This window comes from Prionailurus viverrinus, chromosome D1 (assembly GCF_022837055.1).
Source record: "Prionailurus viverrinus isolate Anna chromosome D1, UM_Priviv_1.0, whole genome shotgun sequence".
In the NCBI taxonomy this organism is placed as follows: Eukaryota; Metazoa; Chordata; class Mammalia; order Carnivora; family Felidae; genus Prionailurus; species Prionailurus viverrinus.
Genome location: NC_062570.1, coordinates 27,977,506 through 27,996,960, shown reverse-complemented (window position 1 = coordinate 27,996,960; position 19,455 = coordinate 27,977,506).

Below are 19,455 nucleotides of genomic sequence, written 5' to 3'. Positions count from 1 at the left end.
ACAAAAAATTTTTATTTTCAATTTTTATTAAAAATATTTTTAATTTTTTCTACTATATTTTCTACTTTTTTGTAAATTTCCAAATTCTATTTTACTTCCATCATTTCATTATATTCTATTTCCTTCCCTCCCCCTTTTTTCTCTAATCTATCAAGCTCCTTTCAGCAACCAGACCAAAACACACCTAGGATCTAGCCTCATTTATTTGATTCTTTTGTGTGTGTGTGTGTTGTTGTTGTTGTTGTTTATTTTAATTTTTTTGCTTTATTTATTCCTTTTCTCCCTTCAAAATGATGAAACAAAAGAATTTAGCCCAAAAGAAAGAGCAGGAAGGAAGGACAGCCAGGGACTTAATCAACACAGATACAAACAAGATGTATCTGCTTGTAATCTGGTATGGACCAGAATTTAGAATCAAGACAATAAGAATACTAGCTTGGATTAAAAATAGATTAGAATCCCTTTCTATAGAGATAAAAGAAGTAAAAGCTAGTCTGGATGAAATAAAAAATGCTATAACTGAGCTGCAATCTGGAATGGATGCCACAGTGCTGAGGATGGATGAGGCAGAGCAGTGAATCAGCAATATAGAGGACAAACTTATGGAGAATAATGCAGATAAAAAGAGGGAGACTAAGGCAAAAGAGCATGATTTAAGAATTAGAGAAATCAGTGACTCATTAAAATGGAACATCAGAATCATAGGGGTCCCAGAAGATGAAGAGAGAGAAATTAGGGTGAAAGGGTTATGTGAGCAAATCATAGCGGAAAACTTTCCTAACCTGGGGAAAGACACAGACATCAAATTTCAGGAAGTACAGTGGACTCTCATTAGATTCAACAAAAACCGACCATCAACAAGGCACATCATAGTAAAATTCACAAAATACTCAGGCAAGGAAAGAATCATGAAAGCAGCAAGGGAAAAAGTCTTTAATGTACAAGGGAAGACAGATTGGGTTCACAGCAGACCTATCCATAGAAACTTGGCAGGCCAGAAAGGAGTGTCAGGATATATTCAATGTGCTGAATTGGAAAAATATGCAGCCAAGAATTTTTTATCCAGCAAGACTGTCATTCAAAATAGAAGGAGAGATTAAAAGTTTCCCAGATAAACAAAAATTAAAGGAGTATGTGACCACTAAATCAGCCCTGCAAGAAATTTTAAGGGAACTCTCTAAGGGGAGAAGAGACAAAAAGAAAAAAAAGACCAAAAGCAATAAAGACTAGAAAAGACCAGAGAACACCACCAGAAACTCCATCTCTACAAGAAACATAAAGGCAATGAATTCATATCTTTCAAGCTCACTCTAAACATCAATGGACTAAATGCTCCAATCAAGATATAGGGTAACAAAATGGATAAGAAAACAAGATCCATCTATGTGCTGTTTACAAGAGACCCACTTTAGACCTAAAGATACCTTCAGATTGAAAGTAACGGGGTGGAAAACCAACTATCATGCTAATGGTCAACAAAAGAAAGCCAGAGTAGCCATACTTATAACAGACAATCTAGAATCTAAAATAAAGGCTGTAACAAGATATGAATAAGGACATTATATCATAATTAAGGAGTCTATCCACCAAGAATACCTAACAATTGTAAACATTTGTGCTCCAAATGTGGAGCACCCAAATATATAAATCAATTAATCACGAACATAAAGAAACTCATTGATAATAATACCAGAATAGTAGGGGACTTCAACACCCCACTTACAACAATGGAAAAATCATCTTAACAGAAAATCAACAAGGAAACATGGCTTTTAATGACCCACCAGACCAGATGAATTTAACATATATATTCAGCACATTTCATCCTAAAGCAGGGGAATATACATTCTTCTCCAGTGCACATGGAACATTCTCCAGAATAGATGACATACTGAGACACAAATCAGCCTCAACAAGTAGAAAAAGATCAAGATCATACCATGCATATTTTCAGACTACAATGCTGTGAAATTCGAAATCAACCACAAGAAAAAATTTGGAAAGATAACAAATACTTGGAGACTAAAGAACATCTTACCAAAGAATGAATGAGCTAACCAAGAAGTTAAAGAGGAAATTAAAAAGTACATGGAAGCCAATAACAGTGATAACACCACAGCCCCAAACCTCTGGGATGCAGCAAAGGTGGTCATAAGAAGGAAGTATATAGCAACCCAGGACTTCCTAAAGAAGGAAGAAAGTTCTCAGATACACAACCTAACCTTAAATCTTAAAGAGCTGGGAAAAGAACAGCAAATAAAACCCCAAAACAGTAGAAGACAGGAAATAATAAAGATTAGAGCAGAAATCAATGCTGCCAAAACCAAAAAAAAAAAAAAAAAAAAAAAAAAAGTCAAACAAATCAATGAAACCAGAAGCTGGTTCTTTGAAATAATTAACAAAATTGATAAACCACTACCAAGTTAGATCAAAAAGAAAAAGGAAAGGACCCAAAAAATAAAATCAAGAAGGAAAGAGGAGAGATCACAACTAACACTGCAGAAATACAGACAATAATGAGAGTATTGTGAGCAATTATATGCCAATAAAATGGGCAATCTGGAAGAAATGGACAAATTCCTAGAAACATATAAACTACCAAAACTGAAACAGGAAGAAATAGAAAATTTGAACAGACCCATAACCAGTAAAGAAATCAAATTAGTAATCAAAAATCTCCCAAAAAACAAGAGTTTAGGGCCAGATGGCTTTCCAGGGGAATTCTACCATTTAAGGAAGAGTTAACACCTATTCTCTTGAAGCTGTTCCAAAAAATAGAAATGGAAGGAAAACTTCCAAACTCTTTCTATGAAGCCAACATTACCTTGATTCCAAAACCAAAGACTCCATTAAAAAGGAGAACTATAGACCACTTTCCCTGATAAACATGGATGCAAAAATCCTCAACAGATATTAACCAACTGGAGCCAACAATACATTAAAAAAATTATTCACCATGACCAAGTGGGATTTATACCTGGGATGCAAGGCTGGTTCAATGTTCACAAAACAATCAATGTGATTCATAACATCAATAAAAGAAAGGGCAAGAACCACATGATCCTCTCAATAGATGCAGTGGAAGCATTTGACAAAATACAGCATTCTTTCTTGATTAAAACCCTTAAGAAAGTAGGGATAGAAGGATCATACCTTGAGATCATAAAAACCATATTTGAAAGACCCAACACTAATATCATTCTCAATGGGGAAAAACTGAGAGCTTTACCCCTAAGGTCAGGAACAAGACAGGGATGTCCACTCTTGCCACAGTTATTCAGTATAGTATTGGAAGTCTTAGCCTCAGCAATAAGACAACACAAAGAAATAAAAGGCATCCCACTCAGCCAAAAGGAAATCAAACTTTCACTCTTTGCAGATGATATGATACTCTATATGGAAAACTCAGAATATTCCACCCAAAAACTGCTAGAACTTATCCATGAATTCAGCCAAGTTGCAGGATATAAAATCAATGCACAGAAATCGGTTGCACTCCTATACACCAATAATGAAGGAACAGAAAGAAAAATCAAAGAATCGATCCCATTTACAATTGCACCAAAACCCATAAACTACCTAGGAATAAATCTAACCAAAGAGGTGAAAAATCTATACACTGAAAACTATAGAAAGCTTATGAAAGAAATTGAAGAAGACACACACACAAAAATGGAAATGCTGGGTATTATGCTAAGTGAATAAGTCAGTCAGAGGAAGACAGATATCATATGTTTTAACTCATATGTGGAATTTTAGAAACTTAACAGACGGCCATGGGGGAAGGGAAGGGGAAAAAATAGTTTCAAACAGAGAGGGAGGCAAGCCATAAAAGACTCTTAAATACAGAGAACAAACTGAAGGTTGATGAGGGGGGTGACAGGGAAAGGGAAAAATGAGTGATGGGCATTGTGGGGATGAGCACTGGGTGTCTGGGTGTTGTATGTAAGCAATGAATCATAGGAATCTACTCTGAAGCCAAGAGCACCATGAATACACTCTATGTTAGCTAACTTGAAAATAAATTATATTTTTTAAAAAATGGGTGAGGGGCATTAAGGAAGGCACTCGCTGGAATGAGCACTGGGTTAGTGATGAATCACCCAGTGATGTGAGTGATGAATCACTGCATTCTGCTCCTGAAACCAATACTACACCATCTGTTAACTAACTTGAATTTAAATAAATAAATAAGTATTAAAAATAAAATAATAAATAAAATAAAATAAAATAAAATAAAATAAAATAAAATAAAAATAAACCTGGGTGTCTCTGACACCAGAGCTCTTCTACTCTGTTTGGCTCTGGGAACCACCCACCTGGAAGTCTGGGGTTGTTCAAATCCCTGCGATCCTACAAAATAGGACTAGGTAAACAAGGAAAGGAAATATTGTGCCTAGAGCAGTGGTATCCAAATGAGAAGGCTTACACTGCAAGGGAGGTGTGTATGTTTATCCAACACAGATGTAGAAGAAAATATTAGTTTGTCTATTTATATTTTGATACAACCCTTTGAAAATATGTACATATGAGTTTTGTAATGTAAATAACACATTAGTACAATAGTACATACATAATTTATAGAGAAATAAATGTAAGATCTTTCTCAAATTTATTTTACATATTGGGATTAAAAATACTCTTTGTCTTGGGGTGTCTGGGTGGCTCAGTTGATTGAGTATCCAACTCCTGATTTCAGCTCAGATCATGATCCCAAGGGTTCTGGGATAGGGCCCCATGTCAGACTCCACACTGAGTGTGGAACCTGCTTAAGATTCTCTTCTCTCTCTCTCTCTCTCTCTCTCTCTCAAATTAAATCAATAGATAGATAGATACAATACAATACAATACAATACAATATCCTTTGTCTTGATATACAGGCTTGTAGGACCTTAGAATTGGAAAGGATTTAGAGAAACTCTCATATAACTTTATGCTTCTACCTGCCCTGGCTGGGATTTCTGGGATTAACTTCAAGCTTTCTTTTGAGTGTTCTGGGTTTGCAACTTTTCAGGTGTGGTTTTTTTTGTTTTTTTGTTTTTTGCCACTATTTAATAGCAATCATGACATTAAGCACTTCTTTTCAATGACTCAAATCTACGTATCCCAGCTACAGGCCCAGTGAAGCACTGTGCACCCAGCTGACTCAGCAAACACAGAGTGTGACCGAGGTGTAGGACATAGACTTTTATGTGAATGGTGCCCAGGACTGGCCAACAAGGTGGCCAAGCAAACATACCTGGGGAAACCAGCAAGAGGTAATCAGGAGACATTAGAGAGACTCATCGCACCCCGAACACAGGAATCCCTACAGTGGTGAAAGCTTGTCTGTCCTGAGCCTTCCAGTCTGGTGAATTAACTTGGAATGCTACTTTTCCCTTCTGACCTCAGCCCTTCCACATTAGTTTTCTTTCCAGTGCTTATGAATTGCAGAAGTCTTCAATTAGCACCACTGACCTGGCTCTTCAGGAAGAAAACTGTCAGTACACTGACAGAGAGCTGGTGGATACACAGAATGAGGCAGCGAGTGTGGAACTTTGCACTGATATGCAGGTTACGGAGGCAGTCACTGGAACCCCACATGGGCTGGAGCTGTGACCAACAGGAAAATGACAGGTGTTCTTAGAGGCTTGGACAGTTTCAGAGAAATCACTCAGTGCCGGCTGGCTCCTGCATGATTGGTTCTCTAGACAGACTGACCTTTGTTACTTATTAGGGTGTATGCTGCCTCTAAACCCATTTTCAGATTACTGGAACCCACCCAATGGAGTTTTATTCACCATTGAGTTCAGCCTGAAGGGGGCTGCCAAACATCCCAGACCATCCATTTATTTAGCAGTGGTAATTGCTGTGGTCACCACAAGTGTCTCTTAGCACTCATGTTGCCGCTATAAGTCAAGGGGCTATTTTAGGCAGAAATAAGGGCACAGACTGTTGGGACAGGGCATCCACATTCTAATTCTGCTTTGTAAGCTACTAAATTGGCAACATCTGTAAGCTGCTGAACTTCTCCTGGTCTCCCTTTCCTAGTCTGGAGAAGCTATCATAGCCCCCTTTGAAGTGGTGTGTTGTACAAATAAAGTGAGATAAGATGTGCTGCTCCTTACCAGTGTCATGTTTCTGCATCGCTTTGCCTGAGGGTCTCCTTTTGTGGCTAGAGACTGCCCTGCCACTGCCAAGTAAATCAAGGCCTCTCAATCCCACAAGAGGAGGCACTGAGCAATGATTGATATCATTGGCATATAAATATCCTAGCTCCCTAGCCTCAGATTTGAAAATACCAAGGTGCATATACCACACTAGGTCCAAAACCTCCCAAGGGGCTAAACTCAGGCACTGTGGTGGTAACTTGCATGATGATATGCCATGTATTGGCTGCCTTCCCTTTCCCCTCTCAGTCCTCACTCTTCTACTGGTGTACCCTGGAATAACCATCCACATCAAGTGCCATACTTGAATCCTTGTCTTTTGGTTTGCTTACGAGGAGACCCCAACTAAGATAATACATATTGTTCTAGATACACTGTTTGATAAAAAGTAGACAATGAGAAGGACCTGGCATCTTTAACATGGAATTTTTGTGCAAATGGTAGACCATACCCCTTAACCCTCTATAATTCATCTTATACCTTCCTCCTTACCATGCCAGAGTCAAGGAATCGTATCTCCTAAGGGAACTTCTTTCATGGCCTGGGTAGGTGCTGCTGTAAGAGAATAGAGTTAGGCCAACACAATTAGCCAGCCAATTTATCTGTTGTTTATAGCATGCCCAACACTGTGCTAACCTCTGTAGAAGTCTTTAATAGAAAAGTCAGGGTCTCTGCCTTTAGATTGGGATGATACGACATATGCAATTAGGACCAGTACATTTCTTTTTTTAAATTTTTTTAAATTTTTTAATGTTTTTATTTATTTTTGAGACAGAGAGAGACAGAGCATGTGCAGGGGAGGGGCAGAGAGAGAGGGAGACACAGAATCTGAAGCAGGCTCCAGGGTCCGAGCTGTCAGCACAGAGCCCGACACGGGGCTCGAACTCACGGACTGTGAGATCATGACCTGAGCCTAAGTCGGATGCTTAACCAACCGAGTCACCCAGGTGCTGCTGTAGCAGTACATTTCTAACCCATGATGCTTTGATAGAGTGGTACCTCTCAACACTTAGGCTTAATGCAACAAAGTCTGCCCATTTCCTGCCCAGGTCCCCTGCCCTTGCATGGTGCACCTGTGCCCCAGTTGAAGGATGGCAAAGAGCTCATAGCTATCTGGACAAATCTTCATCTGGGCGACTACCTCCCAACATCACCAGCCCCTCTTCTAGCAGTAACTGAATGGCTGGGCAACACAAAACACCAGCCCCTTGCCTCAAAATGGGACTAAGCTGCAGTGTGCTTGTTCTCCAGAACTACCCCATAGGATAAACCAGAAGTCACTCTCCCTCTGAGATGATATCCTTGCATAATTTTTCTCCATTGGCCTGTCTGGTTCCCTTCACTCCTTTTCTCCTGAGAGCTATTCCCCAGGGAAGTACATGGTCTCACACCAGGCTTCTAGGAAACCTGATCTAAAACCCTACCCATCAGCATTATCTGTGAAGTTTATAAAAATACCTCTACCTGGACCTAAACACCTCAACCTACTGAATCAGAAGCTATAGATCTCGGGGAACCTGGGTGGTTCAGTTGGTTAAGGGTCCAACTTTGGCTCAGGTTACGATCTCAGTTTGTGGATTCAAGCCCCACACCGGGCTCTGTGCTGACAGCTCAGAACCTGGAGCCTGCTTTGGATTGTGTGTCCCTCTCTCTCTGCCCCTCTCCCACTTGCTCTCTCTCTCTCTCTCTCTCTCTCAAAAAATAAATAATCATTAATATAATTTAAAATAAGGAAGGTACAGATCTTCATGGTTGGGGGCCAGAAAACTGTGTGGTTTAAAGCCTAATAGGTATATCTCATGCATCAAGTATCTCTCAACTTTTTATTTTGTAAATTTCAAATGTACAGAAATAATTAAAGAATAATATAACGATAAACACCTACACACTTCTTATCTAGATGCACCAATTATTAATATATTTCCTCAATTCTCTCTCTTTTCCTCTCTCCTTCCATATCAAAAATAATTTAAAAGTAAATTATAAGCATCATGACATTCCATTCTTAAAAATTTTTTTTTTCAACGTTTATTTTTTTTGGGACAGAGAGAGACAGAGCATGAACGGGGGAGGGGCAGAGAGAGAGGGAGACACAGAATCGGAAACAGGCTCCAGGCTCTGAGCCATCAGCCCAGAGCCTGACGCGGGGCTCGAACTCATGGACCACGAGATCGTGACCTGGCTGAAGTCGGACGCTTAACCGACTGCGCCACCCAGGCGCCCCTACATTCCATTCTTAAACACTTCAAACATGAATCTTCTAAAAATAAAGACATTGTACATAATCCCTAAAAATTTATTATTAACTGGTTAATATCACCAGAGTATACAGTCCATATTTAAGATGCACCCTCTTTTTTAGGTCAAGTGTTGAGATTTTCTCAACTGCAAACATAGTAGAAGTTCAGAGAAAGGAAATCCATATGCGTTGAAGAGCAAGAAGAAGTCTTCAAGCGGGAAATAGGATTTGAATTGGACTTTGAAGAACTAATATTAGAAAAGAAGAGAAGGAAGAAAATTCAAAGAGAAATGATAAATATATGCAAAGGTACAGAAAAGGGAATAAGTATGGCTCTTGGTGGGAGGAGGTAAGTGAGCAGACATAACAGACTGTGGAGCTCAGTTGAAAGGACACATAGGTCACATGGAATCAGAGCACAGAGAGATTTGCAATTTAAGCAATCAAAGAAATAGTGACCACATACTGAGAAATATTAAATGTGACTGGGTTTATGACAGTCACATCAGATTTTCAGAAAACATTCAGATGGAAAGGAGAAAGAACAATGTTTAAAGATTTAGAGTCAAAATTTAGATGGGAAATTAATCAGTGATTAAAATCCATTCATTCACATATTCATTCTACAAATATTTCCTGATCTCATATTATTTTCCAGATACCAATCACAGCACAGGAAAGAGAGAAGCCCTGAAAAAGACAAACAAGGTCACTGCTTTCCTGGAGCTCAGGTTCGTGTGTGTGTGTGTGTGTGTGTGTGTGTGTGCATGCACACACACGTGTAATGTGTTGGGTGGGAGGAGGGCCTGGAATCATTCAATAGTCAAGTAAATGAACAAGAAAAAATTAGATTGATAGTGATATGGTTAAACTAAAAAAATAGAAGAAGCCAATATAGTAGTGATTGGGGCCTACTTTAAATTAGGTATTCAGAAAAAGCAGTATTTAAAGCAGTGTTTGCTGGAGCCAGCTACCAATTCAAAAGAACAGATTGCTAAGATTTCCACAATTTTGGGAGCTGTTTGACATTACATTGGTAGCTTTAAGTAGGCCATGGCAGAATATCCACACAAATTGGCAAAGGCAACAAATTATGGCTTCTTTTTCCAGAGAGCTGGCTGTTATGCATTTGCCAGTGCACCACTGCATTGAAGTTAAAGCCTGAATGGCAGAGAGATAGCAGGGTAAAGATCTGGAAAAGGATATTCTAGGCTATCAGAGCAAAGGCTCCACAATGTAGAATAACCTTGGCATATTTGAGGAACACAAAGAAGGCTGAAGTTTGGTGACACTGAGGAGAGAGAGGAACACAAGATGGGGATGAAGATTGACAGAAGCTGAATCCCTTGGGAACACATAGGCCTGTCATGACATTGGGGGTTTTATTTTGAATGTGACAGAGAATCATTGGAGGATCTTAAGCATAAAGATAGCATAATTTGAATCATGTTTTAAAAAGATCACCTTGGTTGTTAGAGAATGGTTGGGAGGAAAGGAAGAGTGACAGCAAAGAACTCAGCAAGGAGTTTAGTGCTTACAAAGCAATGCATATACAAGGTTATTCACTGCAACATGGTGTAGTGGAAAAATTTTGGAAACAGCCTAAATGTCCATTAATAGCAGAGGAAATAAATTGGTAATGGTTTTTCCATATAATGGGACTGTTCAACAGTTGTTTAAAAAAATATCCTCTTTACTTACTATTAACAAAATATCTCCAAGATATATTATTAAATGAAAAATAAATTGATACAGATGGAATTGTAAAGGATGATGCTTTTTGTGTAAAATGGGGGAGGGGGTACAAAAGAGACTTTGTTGGGTTTGAATGTACATACATTGCAAAATATCTAAAAGGGGTTATAAGAAACTAATAGATCAAAGCATATTCAATTGCCATTTTTGGAAGTCAAAAATAATTTTAAAATATCAATGATTGCATATGATTTGGCCTAAAAGTTGTTATTTATTTTTATTGTTTTTTTTTAATTTTATATTTGTTACAGGAGAGAGAATAGATGTGGTACAGTGTTGTAAGGTGCACTTCTTAGTGTATGCCCTTTTATGCTTTATTAAACTGTGAAAAAATGATCCTTTATTCCCTATTTTAAAATTAGATAGATAAATGATTGATACATAGATGACAGAGTGAGGGAGAAATGAGAAGCTCATGCAGAGGTCCAATAAAGTTTATGGGAGCTGAGGCTAGAGTGGTAGCAGCAGAAATGAAGAAAAGATGGATTTGGGTTATAATTTCAAGAAGGGTTGATAGGACTCACTGTTAGATTTCATGTTTGGGATGATGCAATTAAGAAAAAGAGGAAGCAAGGAGACATCCTCACTTAAGCACTTAAATATAGTTGCTTGAGAAACTAAATCAATGGTGCTATCATCTATGAAGACAGGAAAGACGGGAAGTGGCAGGTTTGGTGGGGGAAAAGACGCCGAGAAATGTTCAATAGGAGAGAGCCATAGACCCTCAAGTGGGTACGCCAATTAGGAGCCAAGACAGGCAAATCTGGGGTTTGGGAGAGAGTTTAGGGCTTTGGGCTATAAATCCAAGAGTTATCTCCACTGTCAGAAGGGAGAGGAAGATATTTTCAAAAGGGATTCTGTGAACTTCAAGACTCTTTTTTTTTTCCTTTTGTCCAGGAACATCACAGAGGTTGCACAAGAGGTAAATCAAACCGAATGTCAGGGGAAAATGAGTAAACCAAGAAAATGTGAATAAGTTTCCTCACATTTAAACACCCCTGTGCCTACATATCATGTACTATTCGATCCGTGTGCACTTGCACACATCATCTAGGAAGTTGAGGGGAGAGGTTTTCAAGGGTGGCACCATCACATGGGGACCAATAGCAGTCTTCCAGCGACGGAAGGGCTCAAGGTAGTTTCCTGAGTGTCAAATGCCACACATCTTCCCACCAGGTTGGTAGGAGATGCGGGGGCACAAAGTAAGTTCAAACAGGGGAGAAACCAAAATGATTCTATCCCCCCCCCCCCAACTGGCTAACCCAACTGTAAAAAATAACTCAAAGAGCAATAGAACTCAGTGATGGGAGAAGGCAATCAACTGACCTGGTCGTATGTGGGACTGGAAATGAAAGAGTAAGGGACAAAAACAAGATAAATGGGAACATGATCAAAATAAAAACCTTTGAGAGATCTAATGATTGGGATTCTCTGCCTAGGATTCAGGCTTAGTACCCAGCAGGGTTTGAAGTGAGCTTGGCAGTGGGGAATGGAGCAAAGTCTCTGTAGGTTTACAGAAGAAGCATGAAAACGGAGGCTCTGAACACAACCGCACACACTTATCTTCAGAGAAGATGGTCCCCGGGCGCTTCTGGCGAGTGCCAAGCTGTTAGCCTTGCATCCTCGCTCAATTCTAAAAATGTATAATTAAATTCTATTGCTCTAATGAAATTCCCCCTGTCGTTTACACTGCAGAGTGTACGTGCAGCCTTCCAGGAGACTGGGGGGAGAGCCCAACTTAACAGGAGATCATCTACATAGCACAGCGCAAAAAAGAGATGAGTCATTAGCTAATGAAGGTGAGCCCTGAGGGTAACTCAGGTGAGAAACTCAGGACTGAAATCGGACAAGATTAGATCAAAACATCTTACCTTCTTCAGGTTTGGGCTGTCCCCACTGAACAAAATCCAGGTAATTGCCACATGTGTACTTAGTTTGGTATTCTGAACACCTAGGTCTAAGTTCACCCTGGAGAGAAGTATACATAAATTGTTAGGCAAACAGTTCTCTTGTCTACTCAGAAATCTTCCAGAAAAGTAGGATGTGACTGTATATAGAAGCATACGTTGTTCTTATACTCACTACTGCTATTATTGGATCCATGACTGACAAGGACAGAAGATGGTATGAAATGTATGCAAAATTTTAAGTATACATATATTTATGAATATACATTTGTGGGCTCTTGTGGGAGACCAAGAGCTTGGTGCACTGAAGATTCTTACAGAAAAATTTTAAAAATATTAACTCATATTTCCCCTTTGAGTGTGAGGTCACGAGGCCCTCGAGATCACCCTGGTGCTCTTAGATTGGCCTACCCTGTCAGTGAAACAGTGTCGGCCCAGGAGAGTCCAGTTTCATAATCTGTGTTAGGTTCTTACCATCTTTTTAACAGTGGGAACTTGCCACTGACCCTTGCAAAGAGTTCATAAAAAAAAAAAAAAAAAGAAAAGACATTTGGGATCCAAAGAGATACCAAAAAATGTACACTGATATTAAAACCTAAGACAGGAGCAAGGGGTAGATGGGGGAGGAATGAATTAAGGAAGCCATCATGACAGTGAAATGCATTATTACCTAGTTATTCATGCACTCTTGGCTTTTCAGTTGATGAACTTTTCACACCAGAAGTGGGGAAATTAATCAACTTTTCCTCCCCACACGTCTTCTTGTGTCTTCTCTGCTGTCTCACCTAATTGTTTTGCACTCAATATGGACATTGTTCTCATTTCAACTTTCTCTGCAAAGCTCAGACGCCCTTACCTGACCCTGAAATACATTCTCACCTCAACCAGCATAATGTGTCTTTTCATTTCTGCAGCAGTTCCTCAAGCAGACGTGAATGAGAAAGTTCCTTGGCTTCTTTTGTGAGAGTCGTGCCATTCTGGAGCCTTGCCTCCTGCTGGATCACACTGGTAGAAAGTTTTCAGTTTCCCTTGCTACATCCAACAGCCTCTCCTCTTCCTCCCAAGTCACCTAGGAGAACAACGAAGTGTCCAAAGGTGTTGGGGACACCTAGCACCAGACTTTGTGAAGGCCCTGAACAATGTCCAACTCCACCTGTCAAGTAATGACCTCTCTGAAAAAATTAGCACAGATGTTTCTAACTTTGTCTAAATTATTGACAAAAACCGGGGGGGGGGGGGAACCTTTTTGGATGTGTCCAATTTCTGAATATTTCATGATATATGAACTGAACTTCTGGCAGGCTAAATAAACTTCATAATTATTGTCCAGAGTGTTCACATTTTGTAGATAAGTTCCCCTCTCCTGTGATACAACCCATTTACATGCCTTAAGAATCATCCTGGGAATTGAAGACCTTTTGAACACTAAGCTAACTAACACCAAGCTAAGGCCCTGTTGTCAACTCTCAGGTTTAAAACCATTTATTTGAGGCAGTGTTGACATCACTCTTACGTGACAAATTTACAGAGGAAGAGACACAGTTTGGCACATGAAATATAAGATGATTCTATGTCTTAAGTACTTAAAGCCTATTACCAAAATAGGTGTGCAATGTTGCCGTTATAAATATCATGCTTAACACCTTTTGATTCTTTTTACTCTGAAGTGTCCTACCTATTATGGAACAAAGAAAGGCCGTCTTTTAAATCTCGCTCACTTCAGCTTCCTCAGAGATGGATGTGCCCCCTCTGAAACTCAGCTTCACATAAAAGCATGGCCGTACGCTGCTGTAAATCTGTTTTACATCAGCTTTTATGTGAGCCAGGTCTGGACTGGGCTTCATTATCCACCCCCCCCCCCCCTTCTTTTGCTTTGGTTTGTGTTTTTTTTGACTGAAAAAAAAATGTTGACTCCAGAAATTCAGATTATTTGCTTTGGAAATGATATGAATGCACTCTCCCTTAGAGAACACTGCTTGGGACACGTGGAGCCCATGGTGTCTGTTATGGTATGATGGAATGAGCCATCAGCTTATGGAGGTTCCTTCCAGGCACTGTGCTCCCTCCATCCCTCCAGTGGAAATATCACTGACATTAACTCTGCAAGGGCAGACCCCCAAAATGCCATGTTGAAATCAGGGGAAATTGTTATATGTCAACATCTTGAGTCTATCATGTGGTCTCCACAAAAATGTCCTAATTTGTTTTATGTTTATTTATTTATTTGGAGAGAGAGAGAAGGAGGGAGGGAGGGAAAGAGAGAGGGAGAGGGAGGAGTAGAGAGGAGGGGAGAGAGAGAATCCCAAGCAGGCTCTGGGCTGTCAGATAGGAGCCTGACACAGGGCTTGATCTCATCAACTGTGGGATCATGACCTGAGCCAAAATCAAGAGTCAGATGCCTAACCAACTGAGCCACCTAGGCACCCCAGAAATGTCCTAAAAAAATTGAGTTTTATTTTAATGTTAGAAGCTGTTAGAAGCTGATTCTCTGATTCTCTGATACGATCACATGTGTGCCTTCTGAGCTGTGCCTATTCAAATATAGCCTTTAACCACTAGTTAAAGGATCTGAATTATATTTTAATCAGCACCAATTTAATTAGAATTAAAGGTGGTGTAGTGGAAAGAACAGTGGAATGAGAGAAGATACGGGTTCATTGGCTGTGTGATTTGAGCAGATCAGTTTCTCTGAGCTGCTGTTTCCTTATTCCTAAATGAGAGGCTATTACCAGATAATCTGAGAGGTTTTGTCTGATTCTGTGTGGTTCTCTGGGACTGTGGTTTTATGATCACTGGGTGCCTATCACAGAGGAGAGAAACTGCTAGTCCTTGACTGGACTTTATCTAGCTTAGGGTAATATAGGTTGGATCCCTGACAATTGAGACCAGAAAATGTTTTCTTTGCCATATGGCTGTGCTGTCCAGAACAAAAGTTCAGATGACTTAAAGATAAATTGGAGTTTAGGGCCTTTTTCCTAGCAATAATGTAATGTTTTAAAGTACTCTCCTAGGATTAAAATGGTGGACTAGATTAACACTCATTTGCCTCCAGTTTCCTCTAAGAAACAATTGAAATATTAGCATAGAAGTGTAAAAAGGAATAAAATATTACTAATATGTAATAGCTACAAGAAGAAGGGCTTGGATATGGGGATATCATTAATAAGCAGGCATTTTAATAATTTCTTGGAGACAGAAAACAGAGCTGAATAAGGAAGCAAGTACAAAAGGCCACTGCTTACAGGCAGCTAACGGGTGATGTGGGATCCAACCTGACCCATGGAACCCTATGAGGTTCTGAGCTGGGAGTGAGCAGGCATAGCGGAGGGAAGGAATGAAAAGTCAAACTGAAAACAAAGGAGAAAAAACAATTGTTTGCTGAAGAAGTTGAACACATTGCAGAAAGTTCAGTCTCTCAGTTAATCATGTTGATACTTAACACAACAATGTGGTTCTGCCTTTTACTGCCCAGAGTCCACAGTCAGAATTCCCAATTATTCCCTTAAGTATCAACATGTAAATAAGACTTGCTTGGAATAGGAGAACAAGAAGCAGGAAAGACACAGGCTTAGATAAGAAAAACCCGCAAGAAAAATTCATGATTCTGAAAACAGTAAAGAATTTTCATCATCATCATCATCATCATCATTATCATCATCACCATCATCTCATCATCATCATCGCTGATGGATTTGAGAAGATACTTTCTCCATTTTGAAAAATAGAATAATTGGAGCATAAGAATATTAAAAATACAACTGACAAATTTTAAGTGCTATAACTAGAAAACAAAATTAATACCCCAGATATGATACAAAAAATCTAAGGCAAAGAAATTGTGAAAAAAATTAAGAGATAAAGGGGAGCAATTCAATAGATCTAACAGCTAATGTGAGCCTTAGAGAGAGAAAATGGAATAATGGAAAGACACCATGGTTAACAATATAATAGATGAGAATTTCAAGAGCCAAAAGATGAGTTTTTAGATTAACAAAAGGTTTACATCTACATATAGTTCATTGATAGAGGACTCTAAAATTTTCCAGAAGAACAAAGTAAAGTTACCTACACAGGTATGAGAATCAGGCACACATCCCATTTTACTTCTAGTTAGCAACCTGCATGTAGAAAGATCATGTAGCAGTGTTTTCAATTTTCAGAAAGAATAACATTTTAATCCAGAATGCCTACCTACACAGTCATCCAATTGTAAAGGTAGAAACTCACTTTTAAAATGTAGGAGCTAAAAAACTTTCCTTCTAAACCACCTTTTTGGGGGAAATTGTGTGAGAATGTAGTCCATAATCGCAGAAGGGGAAAATGTGAACCAAGAAACAGGATTTCATTTAATAGAACAGCAGAGGACATTTCATAACAGCTACTGTGTGTGAAGACTAAAAACCCACCCACAGAGACGGGAGTAGAATGGATCTCCAAGATGGAGGTGAGCAGGGAAAAAAGGAGACTTGTGAGGCTAGATGGTATAACTGAGCATCTGAAAAACAATTAAGTCATGACAAAGGCACTGGTACAAGAGGAAGGTAATTATTCTTCATGAAAAAAAATTATCAGAAATTTCATGTTCTAAATAAGAAGCAATGTAAAATGAGACATGATTCTAAGCAAATGATACGGTATGAGAACACAGAATCTATTTGACTTTGAATCTAGGAACAGTCTCCTCGAGAGGACACCCATAGAGAAGGAAATGTAATCTCAGCCCTCTCCTTCGCCAGAGATTGAATAATATTTTTCACGGTCACAATAATGTAAATGCTATTTATTAGTTTTCAACTTTTAAAGAAAACCTATGTGTGTGATGGGGGGAGGGGGAAACAGAAGCCTTATTTGTGCTGTAGACCAGAATATAAATGATGGATAAGCCTTGTCAATGAGAGAGAAAGAAGCATGATATAGAAGGAGAAGCAAAGGAAGAATAAAAAGTTAGGGTGTTGACCCCTCCTCTGAATCAGAGAATATTTAAAAAATACTGTCAAAAGTCTATGTTGTAAAAAAAGGAATTTAAGTATATTTAAGTAATTTTAAATGTAGCAAATAGGATACTTTTTGAAAATGATAATAAAAATGTTATGTTAGAAATTCTGATATCATTTCTGTGCGGTGACGCTGGAGCTTGAGGTGTTTCTAAGTCCCCAGGTGAATGGAAAATGCAGTGCTGGCAGAGAGCCCCTGCCCTGCAGGGCCTTGAATAGGATTGTAAGTAGAGGGGGGTAGGCATGGAGCCAGGGGCAGTTTCTCTGCAACATCAGCCGCTCTGTGCTGTATTGATTTATTACCATATGAATATACTATCTTGACAGAAATTGAATTTACAGTTTTTATTTTTATTTTTTTAATGTTTATTCATTTTTAAGATACAGAGAGAGACAGAGCATGAGTGGGGGAGGGGCAGAGAAAGAGGGAGACACAGAATCCAAAACGGGATCTAGGCTCTGAACTGTCAGCACAGAGCCAGATGTGAGGCTCCAACTCACAGACTGTGAGATCATGACCTGAGCTGAAGTCAGATGTTCAACTGACTGAGCCACCCAGGTGCCCCTGAATTTACAACTTTAAAGGTGGATTTGATAACCGGGAACATCACCAAGGTACAGAGCCCAGGTGAGGAACCGGTCATGGTTCAGAGCATTGTAGCCTCCAGAGCCCTGGGGTTGAGGAGTCTTCAGGTGTCCTCTCAACCTTCCTTCTTTTCTTTAGAGAAGGGGATCCTGGGGCCCAGAAAGGCTAAGTAATAGGCTGCCTACCTCAGGTTACAAAACTAGTCAGAAGTGGGGGAGGGACTCTTAGGTGCCAGCAGGCTCCTCTCCTCTGTCCCTCCCACTATTTAACCATCATCTCCCTTTTCCTTCTCTAGTTCCATCTTTATTATTTTCCTCCAAATGTGCCCTTTGTGTCTCGTCTTCTTCCTCCCATTTTTCTGAATCTCTCCTTTCAACTGCACTGTAAAGAAAACCAAAAAAGAAGGCATGTCTTAGGGGACATGGTCCATTCTTACTGAATTGGAATGTGTTTTCTTATTATTAACATGGATGAGCTTCATCTATATTAGGCCACTTTCTCTTTCAAAATGAACTAAATTATCTGACATTTTACTTCTACTTGGCCTTTGATGCCTGTCTCTGTGCCTCAGCAAGCCTCCATGAAGAAATGGGTCTTCATCTTGGCTGCAAAGACCCCGCCTCTTCAGAAAAGAAAGCTGAGTGAGGGGCTCACCTGATGTTATGCGTCACGTTATAGAGAAGCTGATTTTACTTTTTACGTGACTGTTTTTGCTCTTTGTTTCTTCTTTTCAATAAGATCAGTATGAAGGACACATAGATCTCCATTGTTCTCCCCCACAGTCATGGAGAAAAATGGCTGGGCCAGAGAAACAGGTAAGAGATTTATAGACCCCCATGAGATCCCAATTAATAGAAACCAGTGGGAATATTCCCTGCCTGCCACTTCTGAGGAACTTAGATGTGCAGCCACATCCTCTCATAAAGCAGAGCATGTTGACAATAGAAATAAACTATCTGTAATAGTGCTCAGAAAATGCTTTATATGCATTCCTAAGCCATATTCTGTGTTTAAACTCCAGCTTTTTAGTATAATTTTAGTCTTAGAACTTAACATTTTTACAGCCTTTTTCTCCAAATAATCAATATTGATTTTAGTGTATCTGTTATTATCCTGACATTAAGATTTATTTTCTTGCTTTGCTTTGCATGAGATGATAGCTTATAGAATGAACATTTATTCCATTCTTTCAGGAAAGCTCACAGGATAATTATCTTGCCCCATTGGCAAATCATTCAGCTTATATTGTATTGAAAAATAATAATTGGCTTTGCCCCCTCATCAGGTTTGAACAGCTTTATTATGATTATGCTTGCTGTTACGCTGTGATAGCATCTTTGCAGATTTGGGAACTGTTAGGGACTCAGAAACCTGAATCCTTTTAAGTGAGATCCCTATTCCAAGCTTTCTTGGAACCCTGTTTGCATTGAACAGTACAACGTGCACCAATGCTCCACTTCTCAGATCGAATTTCTAACATTACCTTCTACTTGTGTTTTTACTGACGCAAGGAGCTTACCTTAGGCCCAGTTGTAGAGCATCTTGGGTGGTGGTCTTCAGAAGTGAGCAGAAGGTGACTGGAAGAAATGATACCACCAGAAGAACTAATCTTTATATTCACATGCTCACTACAGCTCATGCACTGGATATCTCGCAAGGAGGCCAAACTTTAGAGGAAGCTTCAAGATGTAGAAGAGAGAGCATGAAATTAGAAACCAGCTTGGGACCTACTCTTTCCTAGCTCTGTGGCCCTAAACAAATTAGATGTGCCTCTCTCTGAGCCTCTGAGTCCTGACTTATTAGGAACAATAACACAGGAATATGT